The following is a 13,357-nucleotide window of genomic DNA, read 5'->3' as shown; positions in this document are numbered from 1 at the left end:
AAGATCGTGTATTTAACTATCTAATTTTTTATGTACAACATCATAATCACATAAGCATCTTATAATGCTATGATAATTTCATAACACAAAACTTTACATGAAACATGAGCTCTCCATATGGATTCATCACACATAATAAGTTTGTACCACTAACAATTGGTCTTGAAGGTTATTGACCAGCTTGAGGTGCTTGCAAATGTTCCTATATTATAATCAACTACCATCTATGACTTATGATAACAAATACAAACACCTAATTTATTTTAGCTTCTTGTAGTATCCCATTAACATTATAAGTACACTTGCACTATTGTACACACTTTAGTAACTTGCAACTCAAACAAGTATTTTCATCCAAATAACTCATTATTACAACTAGAGAAACACTATACTTGAACAAGTATTCATATTAAAAATCAAAATTAAATTCACTATAACTTACCATAGATCATCTCAAATGAACTCTATAAGTATTTTATATCATCTAAATAGACAATGTTACCATTAACTTAAAAAAGTTCACCATATTCTCTCACCAAGAACCATACTATGAACTATTTGCGAGTAACACACAAAGATTCCAACACTCTCCCACTTGATATTTTCTACAAGATGATTTATAGTATCAATTTAGCCTCATATGTTAGACTAAGATAAAATTATATCTTCTTTTCACCACAAAACTTAGCAATATTCATAGGTTTTCTCGAAGAATTAGTTTTTATCACTTTTCTCTATTTAAACTTTCCTTGTCTCAACCATTTTCCTTATAAAATGGCATTGCACATCTACATCTTTAGTTCTAGTGAGGTGGATAGGATTCTTAGCTAGACAAGTTAAACTATGAGAATCACAATTCAATAGCATATGAATCTTAAAACTAATACTATTACTCAAGATTTGTAACCACATAAATTCTTTAGAAGAATGTGCTACCAAAATGTAATTTGCTTCAATTTCTAATAATGCAACTATTTTTTGTTACTTATTCATCCACTTTACTAGTACCCCGAATACAATTAATACATAATGACTTATTAGTCTCTACTATCCAAATATCTAGGCTAATTAGAATTAAAAAAACCTATATATATTCACATCTTAACAACATCATTATCATGTTATTGTGATAACATAAAAATTATCCAAAGTTCCTTTCAAGTACATACAAAATATTTTTCCTTTAGTTCAATGTTAACTTTCAAGCTTTGATATGAATTTTTTAGAACTTCCACACTACTTGGGTAATGTTTGGATTAGTGCAAACTACTGAATACATAAGGATACCTATTGCACTTTCATATAGAAAATTGTACATGTCATCCAAAGCCTCTATAAATTGTACTAGTAAAGGGATACATGATTATTTTTATAAGTGCAAAATCACTACAAAAACGATAAGAAGATATTTCATTGTGCTAAACCACAATCTCCTACTATTCCTATCTTTATGGATCTCCATACTAAGTATGCATCTTCCAACACCTAGATATTTTATATCAATTATTACTAGATAATTCAGCCTTCGGTTTCTTAATCAATGTCATTATTCCCAATAGTAAGCACATATCATCAACATTTGAAGTAATAATCTAAACATGACCAACAACCTATTTGTAGTACACACAATGATCAACATTACTCCCTACAAAAAATTGTTCAAACATATTTGAATCAAAATCTTGATACAATATATGTATTGGTTGCATCCATCAGATAAAAAATAAATAATTTACAAATAAAATACACTTTTCCCTTCACCTTGAGTTCTTTAGTGTACTTAATATAAATTTTCTCTTCTAAATCTTAGTTTAAGAATGTTGTCCTTGCACCCCACTTTAAAATTAAAATTGATAACAATGTATAATAACACCATAATAGAATTCAATTTAGTTTTAAGAGTAGATCTCACTAAAGTCTATCAACCTACACATATTCATTTATCGCCAATCATGCCTTATATCTCTCAAACATAACATTTACTTTAAATTTCTTCTTGAACAACCACTTGTAGTTAATGGATTTCCTACCTTTAGATATAGTTGTTGAAACCATGTCTCAAATATTATCATATTGTAGTTCCACCATCTCCTCTTTCATATATCATATCCTAGAACTATTCTCCTTACAAGAGATAATCTCTCCTGCAAAATTGGTGCATCACTAGTAAAGGCTAGACAAAAAATACATTATAATTTTGGTGAACTATACCTATCATGTAAAAACATTCCCTGTAGACCTTTTCATAGTCGTCACTAGTGAAGAATTTCCTACCATAATAGCATCTTATTCTTCTTCAAAACTTGTGCACATTACAAGTGATTGCACAACCTACATCCATATTATTAGGTATGCTTTATTTTTTTATGTATAGATGCATCTTATTGCACTAATCTATGTTTAAATGCATGCTATATTTGTTATATCCATTGGACTATTATTTGAATGAAAAAATCCAATTTACTTGAACATGCCATCCATTGAATAGAGAACCTTAATTTTCAGTTTTGTAGCATTTCACATTATCATTATATCAAATAAGAATGTGGCTTTTAACCTTGAAATCTAATTTAGACTATTTATCCTTTGATACATGAAAAAAATTCTCACAACCAAACACTCTTAGGTGCGCTATTATAGATCTTTTACTTATCCGTATTCCATATAATTTTTTCTGTCTCAAATGCAAAAATAGGAGATTTATTTTATAAACATGAAAAAATATTATCTATCTTAGATAAAAACTCTTACCTTTTACCAAAATTTATTAATAATCTTTTGGCTGCATAATTTTATGTTGCTTATCCTTTTAGCCACTCCACTTTGTTATAGTGTGTAGTGTGTTGTTTTTTCCCAAAATAATATCAACAATCTTGCAAAATGCCTCAAAATCCCTAGAGAAAAATTCCCACCACTATTTGAACTTAAAACTTTTAACTTCTTTCCAATTTTCTTTTCTATGAATGCTTTAAACTTATTAAAATTGATAAAAACCTCAAAATATTTCCTAAGGTAATAAACCCAAGTATGTCTAGAGTAATCATCAATGAAAGTGGCATACTATTGAAACTTACCAATTGAGGGTATATCCACATGACTAAATAAATTTTTATTTGCAAGATCCTTATACTAATGGAAGGCTCTATCTTATTCTATATTGAGTAATTTTAGAAGAATCTTTCAATACATTCAATAACATAAAATATAAAAGAAAAACAAATAATTTACTTCTAATTTTTTTATATCCAATCTATTGTAATCTTCATTAGATGTATATATACGTTGAATTGAAGAAGATACTAAAGTCGATTGATATATCTCTCTACTATCTTCAACCTTGACCTTATATATATCAAAGTATTGACAATTAATTTTTTATTGTATTTTTATCTTTCATGCTCTTCACATCTAAGAAAACATTTACTTTTTGCATTTACACAACCTTAAAAAGAATCTCACTAATACTAGTTATATATATTGTGCCAAACCTACATTATAGGGTTTCAACTATTAAAGGTTACATCACAATACAAATAAAGATATGAATCCAATTGACATGGCTCTTTACTAGACAACAAAATTTGATACCAACTCATGGAAATATAAATAATTGATCTTTAGATTAGGGTATTAGATCTCCTTAAGACTATGTAGTCAAATAAATGTTTTTGATTAAATTCGTTTAAGAGACATTCAAGGGAGCACATGAAAAAATACTTGTCATGTATACATATGATGATTTTTTTATGTGAAAAAAAATATAAAAACAATATTACTAGTTTAAAATGGCAGTAATAATTTTAATCATTGGAAAAGTTACATCCAATAAAACATGTCTCTCTTGCAGAGTCTAACATGAAGACTACACCATAAGTCTCATATAATATTTGCCATTTATCAATTACCATTAAACTAAATGAAACCTAATTTAATTTATGAGAAAATAGGTACAACCATCTTCAAAAAAGACAAATCATTTGATTTTCTAATTACTACATAGAAGATCAGTAGTCACGCTACTATCTTGTGACCATACCTTCAAACCAATATAAAACATGTTAAATGAAAAATAACTTCATATGAGTAATATCTACACTCAATAATATTCTAACACTCATATTTTATCAGATTTTGTTGACCAAGTTAACTAAATCACATTCATATATTCGTGTACTATAGCCAAATACCATCTATGGCTTGAGGTTTTAGATATAAACACTTGAATTGTCCTAGATTCTTATGGTCCCTTTGAGTATCCTTTAGAATATCACCATGCTATAAGATGGTATTTCCTGTATCCCAACTATATCATAAGTGTAATTACACTATTACACACACTCTAGTAGCTCATTCAAACAAGTATGGTTGTGATATCTCCTCCACATGACATGCTTGCAACCATAGAACTACTAGACTAAGACAAGTCTCTATGATAAATTACAACATCTTAAACCCATCAAAATTTCTTACAACTAACTCTATAACAATTTGCTTGTATCCAAATAAATAATGTTAACATGGCCTTAGACAATGTTCACAAATATCTCCTAAGGAGCCTTACCATGGATTCTAGATACAAGTAAAAATAACTCTAAGTCCCTAGCAAACCTTATCCATATTAGTGTAAATAGTATTCCTTTAATGATCAAGAAGAGTTTTAAGACAATGGACATTTAATACTATTTTATTGACTTGAAATTTGTTTTTCACTAGAACATTTCAAAACACCAATAATTTGGAGTGAATAGCAAATTTAGTATCCACTATAGAAGAATAAAAAATAGTAAATTTTATTTCTTCATAGATAAAAAATAATTAAATTTGATAATATGTCATAGTTGGAATAAATTTATGAAAACAATCATTAAGAATAATACTATTCTAAGTAAAATGTTCAAGCCTTAAAGGCTAAAAAATTAAGGATTTACTATCAATTTTTTTATGAATAAGCATAAAACTATGAAAAGAGTAGAAGGGTTTTTGGTTACTTGAAAAATGAAAATATTGATTTAGATAAGACAATATATATCAAACAAGTTATAATAAGGAGGATTTGATAAATAAAATGCTAGGCATGACCAACTTTGGGCTCCAAAACCACTCTCCACACTATTTGAAAATGCTTCACCCAAGTAAAATTAGGATATTGAAAAACCACTTTATATATAATTCATGAACTGTAGGAAGATGATGTAGAAACCACCTATATCTTTATGAAGAGTGTAGCTATGGAAATATGTTTCAAAATACCATTTCTAGTCCTTCTACGAAGGCTTAGTTAATCACATAGATATTTTGTTAAAATGGTGAGAAGGCATCACTTCACTTATTATTTATAACCCAGTTTCCTAGTCAATATGGGATAAGCTAGACATAACATTAGTCATAGGTTAAGAAATCCAAGTGGAAGTAACCTAGGAGCAATGATCCTCCAAGTACCTAATCCCCATTTCAATATGATTAAGGACATGTTTCTAGGGATTAGCCACACATAACTTATCTTGAGGAAATATGACGTGGAAACACAATCTCGATTATTTATTAATAGATGATATACTAAAAATCTCTCTATTCCATGGTGACCAAGGCATAATAGTTTCATGTGCCTTCTAAATTCCATTTACCACAAAGCTTTATTATTTTTAATTGAAATGAGAGAAATCAGAATGGAATGGAAAATAAGACAATTGGGTATGTGTAATGAAATGGTGGACCAAAAGGGATCAAAAGTGGCTCCTATTTTAAAAAAAATTAATAGATAAATTCATGGATAAGAAATTGAAGATAACCACACTCAATATTTGAAGACGTGATAGAACAAGATTTGTACTTCTTATAATCTACTTTCTAAAATATTAATTTTGTTCATAATGGTGGAGATTAAGAGGTTCAAATAGGAGCACAAAAAGTGATATATTTTTATCTAAAAAATAGAACATAGCATCTGGTTTACAATTCCCTTCGAAATGTTGACATTTAAAATGTATTGTGGGAAATAGACCAACATCCTGCAGTTTATGGCTCTCCTTTTTGCAAATTTTTATATGAATATGATTTTGTACTAAATTTTAAAGTGGAAACATTATAAAAAATGAAAATAATTTGGAGTGAGTTAAAAAATATTATTATATAATGGCATGGTGATTTACATTCTATAGTGGTGTTGTAGTGTTTTAGAAAATCATGTATGTTGGTTCACATGTGGAGATGTCATGGCAAAAATTGAAGGCATTTTGAATAAGGAATCATCATTGCATATGGGTCAAGTTTTGTTGGAGCATGATGAACGATGCAAGAATACATATGATAGAACTAATGAATATGTAATAATATGGAATGGAAAGATAATATCACAAAAGATGGTACTATATACCACAAGTAGTATGGAGGATTTTTATGCTAGTATGAGTACCACAAGAAAGAAGTTGGTATTGGTAGTTATACTGATGGTACATATGCATCAAGATAATTTAAATATTTTAAGTATTATTTCAAGTTGTGTTGTAGTGGCAAATTTTACAAGGAGCTTGTTCATGTGGAGACATATTACTTAATGGTAAGTGTGGAAAGATAACATCACATTGTATGAAATATGATTACATGAATCTTGTTATTCCATGAGTTGTTTATATAGTTGAATGGTTAGTATTACCATGAGTATTTCTATTTGCAATAGTTGTGTGAATGTGCCAAGGTTATTCAAAGATTATGAACTCATTGTAATAGAAAATAAATATATTTTGTACATTGTTGGACTATAAACACTTGGTAAATCATAAGAGAAGGGTATGTTGTAGATTAAAATGTTGTGTCTTCTCACATTTACAGAAAAAAATGTAATCTACTAATCCTTGGTAGTAGGCTTGGTAGTGGTATGTTGATACTCCCTTCCACAATTATCCTATGATTTAGAAATTGAATTCTAAATAAAATCTTCAATTTTCATCTTCTATTTGAGACAAATGCTACAAAATAGTATGAGAAGTATTAGTAGAGCCCAAGACTATATATTTTTCTTAGTGATTTCTTTACCAAGGCCTTCCACTTAGTAATCAGTTAACACATATTGATGCTTTTAAGCCAAAATGCCCATTAGACAACTAAATTAATATTCTTATGTGCTTATATTAGTTATAAGCATTTGCATGGACCATAGTGGATTCTTAAATTTTTCAAGTCTTCTAGAATTGAGTCATTTATTTGTCATAATGTTTTGTTGGGTAATGGGACAAAATTTTCGCCTGCATTCTCTTAGCTATAGATTGATTTTAGAATGAAGATAGGTTTTTTTTTTTAATCTCAATAGATGGGAATGCAAATATTGTAAAGTTTATTCTAATTTTGCTACTCAATCCAAGTCACTAGTGGTTACTAATGTGCTCTTGTAAATTTAAGTTCAAACCAACTAAGTCTACTTAGATGTGAAACACCTTAAAACTATTATTAATCATCAGCAGAATACCCCTTTCACTATTGCTATAGTCCCACCATATTTTCCTCACTATGACAAATCCCCTCATTAGGGTTGTGCATGGTCACTTTGAGTTTGTTTGATGCTACTCTTTGAGCCATCAAATAGAGTCTTCTTTGTCATCAAATGAGCAACCTTTTGACTAGTCTTTGTTTGTTGGTTATTAGGGATGATGGTCATTGCCTACTTATAATAGCACTTCTACATTGTCTTAATAGTATGTGTGGGCCCACTACAATTAGGGCATGTTTCCATGCTTAATTCTTGCTACTTTATTGCCCAAGATTTTGGTTTTTGTAACTTAGTGTTAGAATATATAGTCGTAAGGTAGCCCCAAGTAACAAGATGATACTACTCTTGTTGGTTGGAAGTAATAATCATATATATCCACTTAGGCTATGAATGATGTAAAGGACCTGCTTAATGCAGGGTGGAATAATTCTAATTATTGTGACCCTCCTCTTAATATTGGCTTTATAAATATAGCTACTTAATCTATTGTTTATATTTTTCTAAATTTTCTAAATTTAAAATAGTTGTTCCCTTCTTCAAAAGATGTGGGGAAAAAATGAGCTGTAAGAGAAGAAAATATAACGTGGAAGATAACACATATAAAGTGCAACCTAATGTAATAATCTAGTAGTAGAATCATTGAATCATTTTAATTTAAAGAACTTCTGACTAAAGATGGATGAAACGTCATCTCGTTGATGACTTGCAAAGAGCGGGCAAGGCGACCCATCTGCTTGCGGGCATAAGTTGATTCTTTAAGTATCTTCCAATTTATATAGAAAACCTCCCAAAAAGAATCATATACATATAAGTATCAGTTTCTGGATTTTGATAAATAAGAATTTAATGCTCAAGGAATCCAATCTATGATTCCACCCTATCTTTCCAGATTTGAAAGTAAATGCAAGTGTAGCAAGAGCATCTTCATCTAGCTTATGCTGTCTCTGTTCTCACCTTCCAACACTGTTATTAGTTCAGCTTCTAATATCAATTTATGCAATGGGTTTCCTAGAAATTTATGTGCATCAGCACAAAATGCTCAGGGATGCCAAACGCAACCTCTTTTAATATTGTTTTTTAATGCTTACACGTTATCTAACTTGGCTCAATGTTCTACAAATAGATCTTAAATAATGCAACTGAACAAACCTTTGGCCTCCATGGATAGCAAACTTAATGGAGGATACAGAAAAGATGAAACATTAATTATCATTGGCATTGTTTATAACTGAGAAATAATTTTTATGTGTGTTATATTCTATCTTGTCCTTGTAAAAGGGCCCAATAGGAGAGGGAATAGCCCAGAAAGGGACATCTTCAGCATAAGACAATAATGAAATCTAGGGTGTATCTTTCTCTTTATATGTATCCCTTCAGGCTATGAATATAACTTGTGACGTATATAACAGTTGAAAGCTATTATAACAGATACGTTACAAGGATTTGATTGCTAATTAAAGTTATCTGGAAATCTTGTATCAACATTGTTTGACAATCCAAGTAGGCCACGGGTCCAAATCAAGTATGATGGAAAAGGATACGTGATCCAACACAGTTAGAAACTTTAGCATCCTTTTGATTTAATGGAAATTATTTTATATTAATGATGGAAAAGATGTAGAATTGTCAAAGCAAGCAACAAAGTAGAAAGAGAAGGATATATGAGATGAATCAGGGAGAAGAAAATATAGAGAGGAAACATTTCAAACAATTGGCTTCAAGCCTTATTGATATGAGATGAATCAGGGAGAAGAGAATATAGAGAGGAAACATTTCAAACAATCTTAGCCGTTGTTGCAATGAATAGCCCAAAACTCATAAGATGGATAATAAATAATTACTTCATTTATTCAATCAGGAGTGTCGATTTTGTAGATTTATTATTACACCAAAGCATGCATTAGTGAACTTCTAAATCAACATCTTCATCTAGATCCAGGATCCCCAAGATCAACTCCCAAAACTGTGGCAGTTAAACCATCAGATTTGATGTATTGGACAGACTAAGTAATTAGCTTGGCCATGTGGAGTTGAATCATGGTAGCATATTCATTATAATAAGCTATCTCCATCAAATTGACAAGACAATATTTCTATGGATAACAATGAGCAATCTATTCAATGGGAACACTAATTTTGTAGATTTGTCGTTACTCCAAAACATGTAGGTGTTAGTGAACTTCTAAATCAGCATCTTCATCTAGAGTTAGAATGGCGGTTAATCTGCAAGATCAACTCCTACAAGTGCAACAGTTAATCCAACAGATTTGTGGAGTTGAATTACAGTAGTGTACCCATTATAATAAGATATCTACACCAAATTGACATGACAATATTTCTATGAATAACAATAAGTACTCCATTCAATCGGGAGCATTGATTTTGTAGATTTGTCATTACATCAAATCATGCCAATGTTAATGAACTTCTAAATTGACATCTTCATCTAGACCCAAAGTGATGGCTAATCCGCAAGGTCAATTCCTAGAAAAACAACAGTTAATCTAATAGATTTGATTGTATTGTATAGACTAAGTAATTGTCTTGCCCATGTGGAGTTGAATCATTGTAAGCTATCTCCATCAAATTGACATGACAATATTTCTATGGATTCATTGCTTCATCTTTTCATTAACTCCCTCGAGTTCTCTAACCATCATGTCACGGATGTCACAATGTTCTTCCTTCCCGGAAGCAGAATTTGAATTTAAAACAGAATGTCGAATCAAAATTTCTTGACCTCTACATTATTTTAGTGTTGGGTTTTTACATTCCAAACAAATTTATACCCAAGTCAAAATTGATCAGTAATCAGCAGTGCTTGCTTTGTAAATTCCAAACAAATGTGTGCCAAAGTTGAATTTGAGTTGAGTAAACTACTAAAAAGCACATATAAAACAATGTGAATGAGTTATAGAGGCATGTATTATCAATCAATATCAAAACTTTGGAGAAGATTACATCTATAATCTATAAGTTTCCTTCCCAATCCTTGTGGATTATACAACAATGGTTAAACTCTATGGCTTAAGCATTGGTCAGATTCAATGGATTCTGTCATAGGATTATAGTCAAAATTACAGTCAGATGCAACCTGTAATCACACACTACAATTTAGATTGAAATATACAAGAAAAAGTATATAGAATCTAGCTGAAATCTCGACACGTGTTTGAGATCAGCTTCACACTATCAAATCTTGAACTCATAAGTCGCATGTGAGCAGGATAGAGTTGATCAGTTTGAACTTCCATTATAATGACAGCTGTGGAAAACAAGTATAGGCCTCAATTACAAGCAACTTGTTTGAATTGCCAGTCTAAACACTAGATAGGGACTCGTGAATAATCATTTGGAGAAAAGGATCTGTGGATATATGATGGTCAGGAGTAGGTGAGTTTGCAACATGACAGCTCAGTTAAAAATTGTATTGGGTGGTGAATTTTGAGTCTTTTACGGCCTGCCAGTTAGATAAAATTATTTTTCATGGTTGCAAACATGAAATCTACTGTATGCCTTGAACAGACAGCAGCATTTTCCACATTTCATGGTTTATAAAATTAATCACAGCCAATGTCACAATGCACTAAGGAGACCAGTATAAATGACCCAGAAAATGGATCCAAATTAATATTAAGAAATAATAATTATAAATATAAAATAAGAGTTAAATAATATATGTCTATTCATTAACCAATATAATAAGAAAAGAATGTCTTTCCTGAACTCTTGTGCTTCTCTCGCTTAGAACTTTTGGCCTCTCAGAATTTTCTAAGTACAGGGATTTGTACGCTTCTCTCTATCCTCCTGATTTTCTACTGCTCCGTGTGGACAAAGACAAAGACAAAAGTAAAGATCCCTTTCTAGTTTCTATGCAAAGAGATATAACAATACAAATGAGAACATATATGCATTGCTGGGTGAGGTTTCTCAGGGTACTGTGTTGAATGCATTGGCATTGTTAATTATTTGGCATAGATAAATCTAGTTTCACAGAATCTAGGGCAGCTGCTGAAAGTTGACTTAGCCATGAGAGAAATCCAAACTACTACAAACACAACCCTCAGTTTTCTTCCTCTAAACAATGGAACCCTTTGTTCTAATCAAGGCTTTGAGGTCAACACCTGCACTTGCACAAACCACAGTATACAATTTTTAATCTTTCAATCCATTCATTCATTGTTGTACCAGTTTGGATTCATCTCCCAAACCTTTCACTTCAATTTTGGTTTGATGCATATTTGAAAGCAATTGTAACTCGTTCTACAGTTTTCAGGTAAGTGATGAAGACATTTACAATTTCACTCATACAACCTTTGCTTGCATCTTGGTTGATTTAGATACTTTAAAAAATCTTTCTACAAATATTACTCTAAAATTTGCTGACTGTTGTCTGCTTCATCCTTGATATTATGAGGGACGACCTTTTTTGATATGACAGTTGTTATGAGACTAGCCACTTGATAGTTAATTGTCCTAGATACAAGTGCAAACTTGACTGCCAAGTATCATAGTAGAATGATGCTTTTTCCCATCATTTTACTATAAAAGTTTCTCCGAAGGCTTTATCCCCCTTCTTTGATTCCATCGACAAATCATTAGTGGTTAACAAGAGTATTGGAAATTATTGAGGTGGAGACTTTTGAAGGAAAATGAAGCTTATTTAAGGTTTTGGGAGTCTATTCAAAATCCGTTGTTATTTGTATTTCTTGAGGTGTGCTATTAGATAGCTTGTGTCTTTGTTTGTGTGTAGGTGGTTTGCTAATGTTCTGATTTTTTTGTTCTATTGTATTTGTATTTGGGCTGCTAGTTATCTGAGTGTTATCTGTTGGCATCATTCTACTTGTTTATAAGGTTTTGGGTCCTTTTACAATCTACCAGTTGTCTGTTGGCAACATTCTACTTGTTTATAAGGTTTTGGGTCTCTTTAAAACCTAGGGGTTTATCTGCTGGCAACATTCTGCTTGTATTGTTGTCAAGCAAACATCGTTGGAACAATATTTTAAACCACCTTGATTTTGGATTGGTTTCCTGCAAAGTTTTGTGATGCCTTGTCTCTTATAGTTTCATAGTTTCTCTATAGTTGTCTTTTGGAGAGTCACTAAAGTTTTAGCTCTATCTTCCTCTTTGTACAAGAGTCTAGGTCCTTTTGAAAACCACACTTACCTAATCAAAAGTGAAAGGATGTGATTCCCCCACACTCAAAACTAAAATTAAGAGTAAGGGATTTCAAACTAATAAACTATAATTAGTCTTTTATTTATTGAATCAGCTACTTCCCGAATAGACTATGTGTAATTTTTTGCATCAACATTTCGGATCACACTCTGTGATCCATCATCAGGATGAATAACTAGAGAGCATGTAGAGTGAGAAAATTACACTCTGCATGCTCTCTAGCTATTCATCTTGATGATGGGTCACAAAGTGTGATCCGAAATGTTGATGCAAAAAATTACACATAGTCTATTCCGGAAGCAGCTGATTCTATCTCATGGATTGTGGAAACCTAATGTCTGTTATCTTTTATTTATTTTTGATTAATCATAAAAATTATTCAAATCCAAAATTACTTATATAATAGAAAAGCTATTAAAAGTTAAGATGTAGATTAAATCAAATTATTAAAGTATTAGTTAATTTTAATTAAATCTATTAAGTTGATAAAAAAATGAAAAAATAATTAAATTATGTTTTCTTCAAAATAATTTATAATAATTATAATTTTTTATTAAAATTAAACTAAACATTTCAAACTCATTGATTCATATTTCATAAATGGTGGTTTATATGAATCTATTTGGCATGAGAGGTAATCCTAATATACTACTTCTTCAATAATGTTGTGTCTTATGAATCATTTGAACCATATTT

Source organism: Cryptomeria japonica, chromosome 4 (genome assembly GCF_030272615.1).
Source record: "Cryptomeria japonica chromosome 4, Sugi_1.0, whole genome shotgun sequence".
NCBI lineage: Eukaryota > Viridiplantae > Streptophyta > Pinopsida > Cupressales > Cupressaceae > Cryptomeria > Cryptomeria japonica.
Note: the sequence above shows the minus strand (reverse complement) of the source record.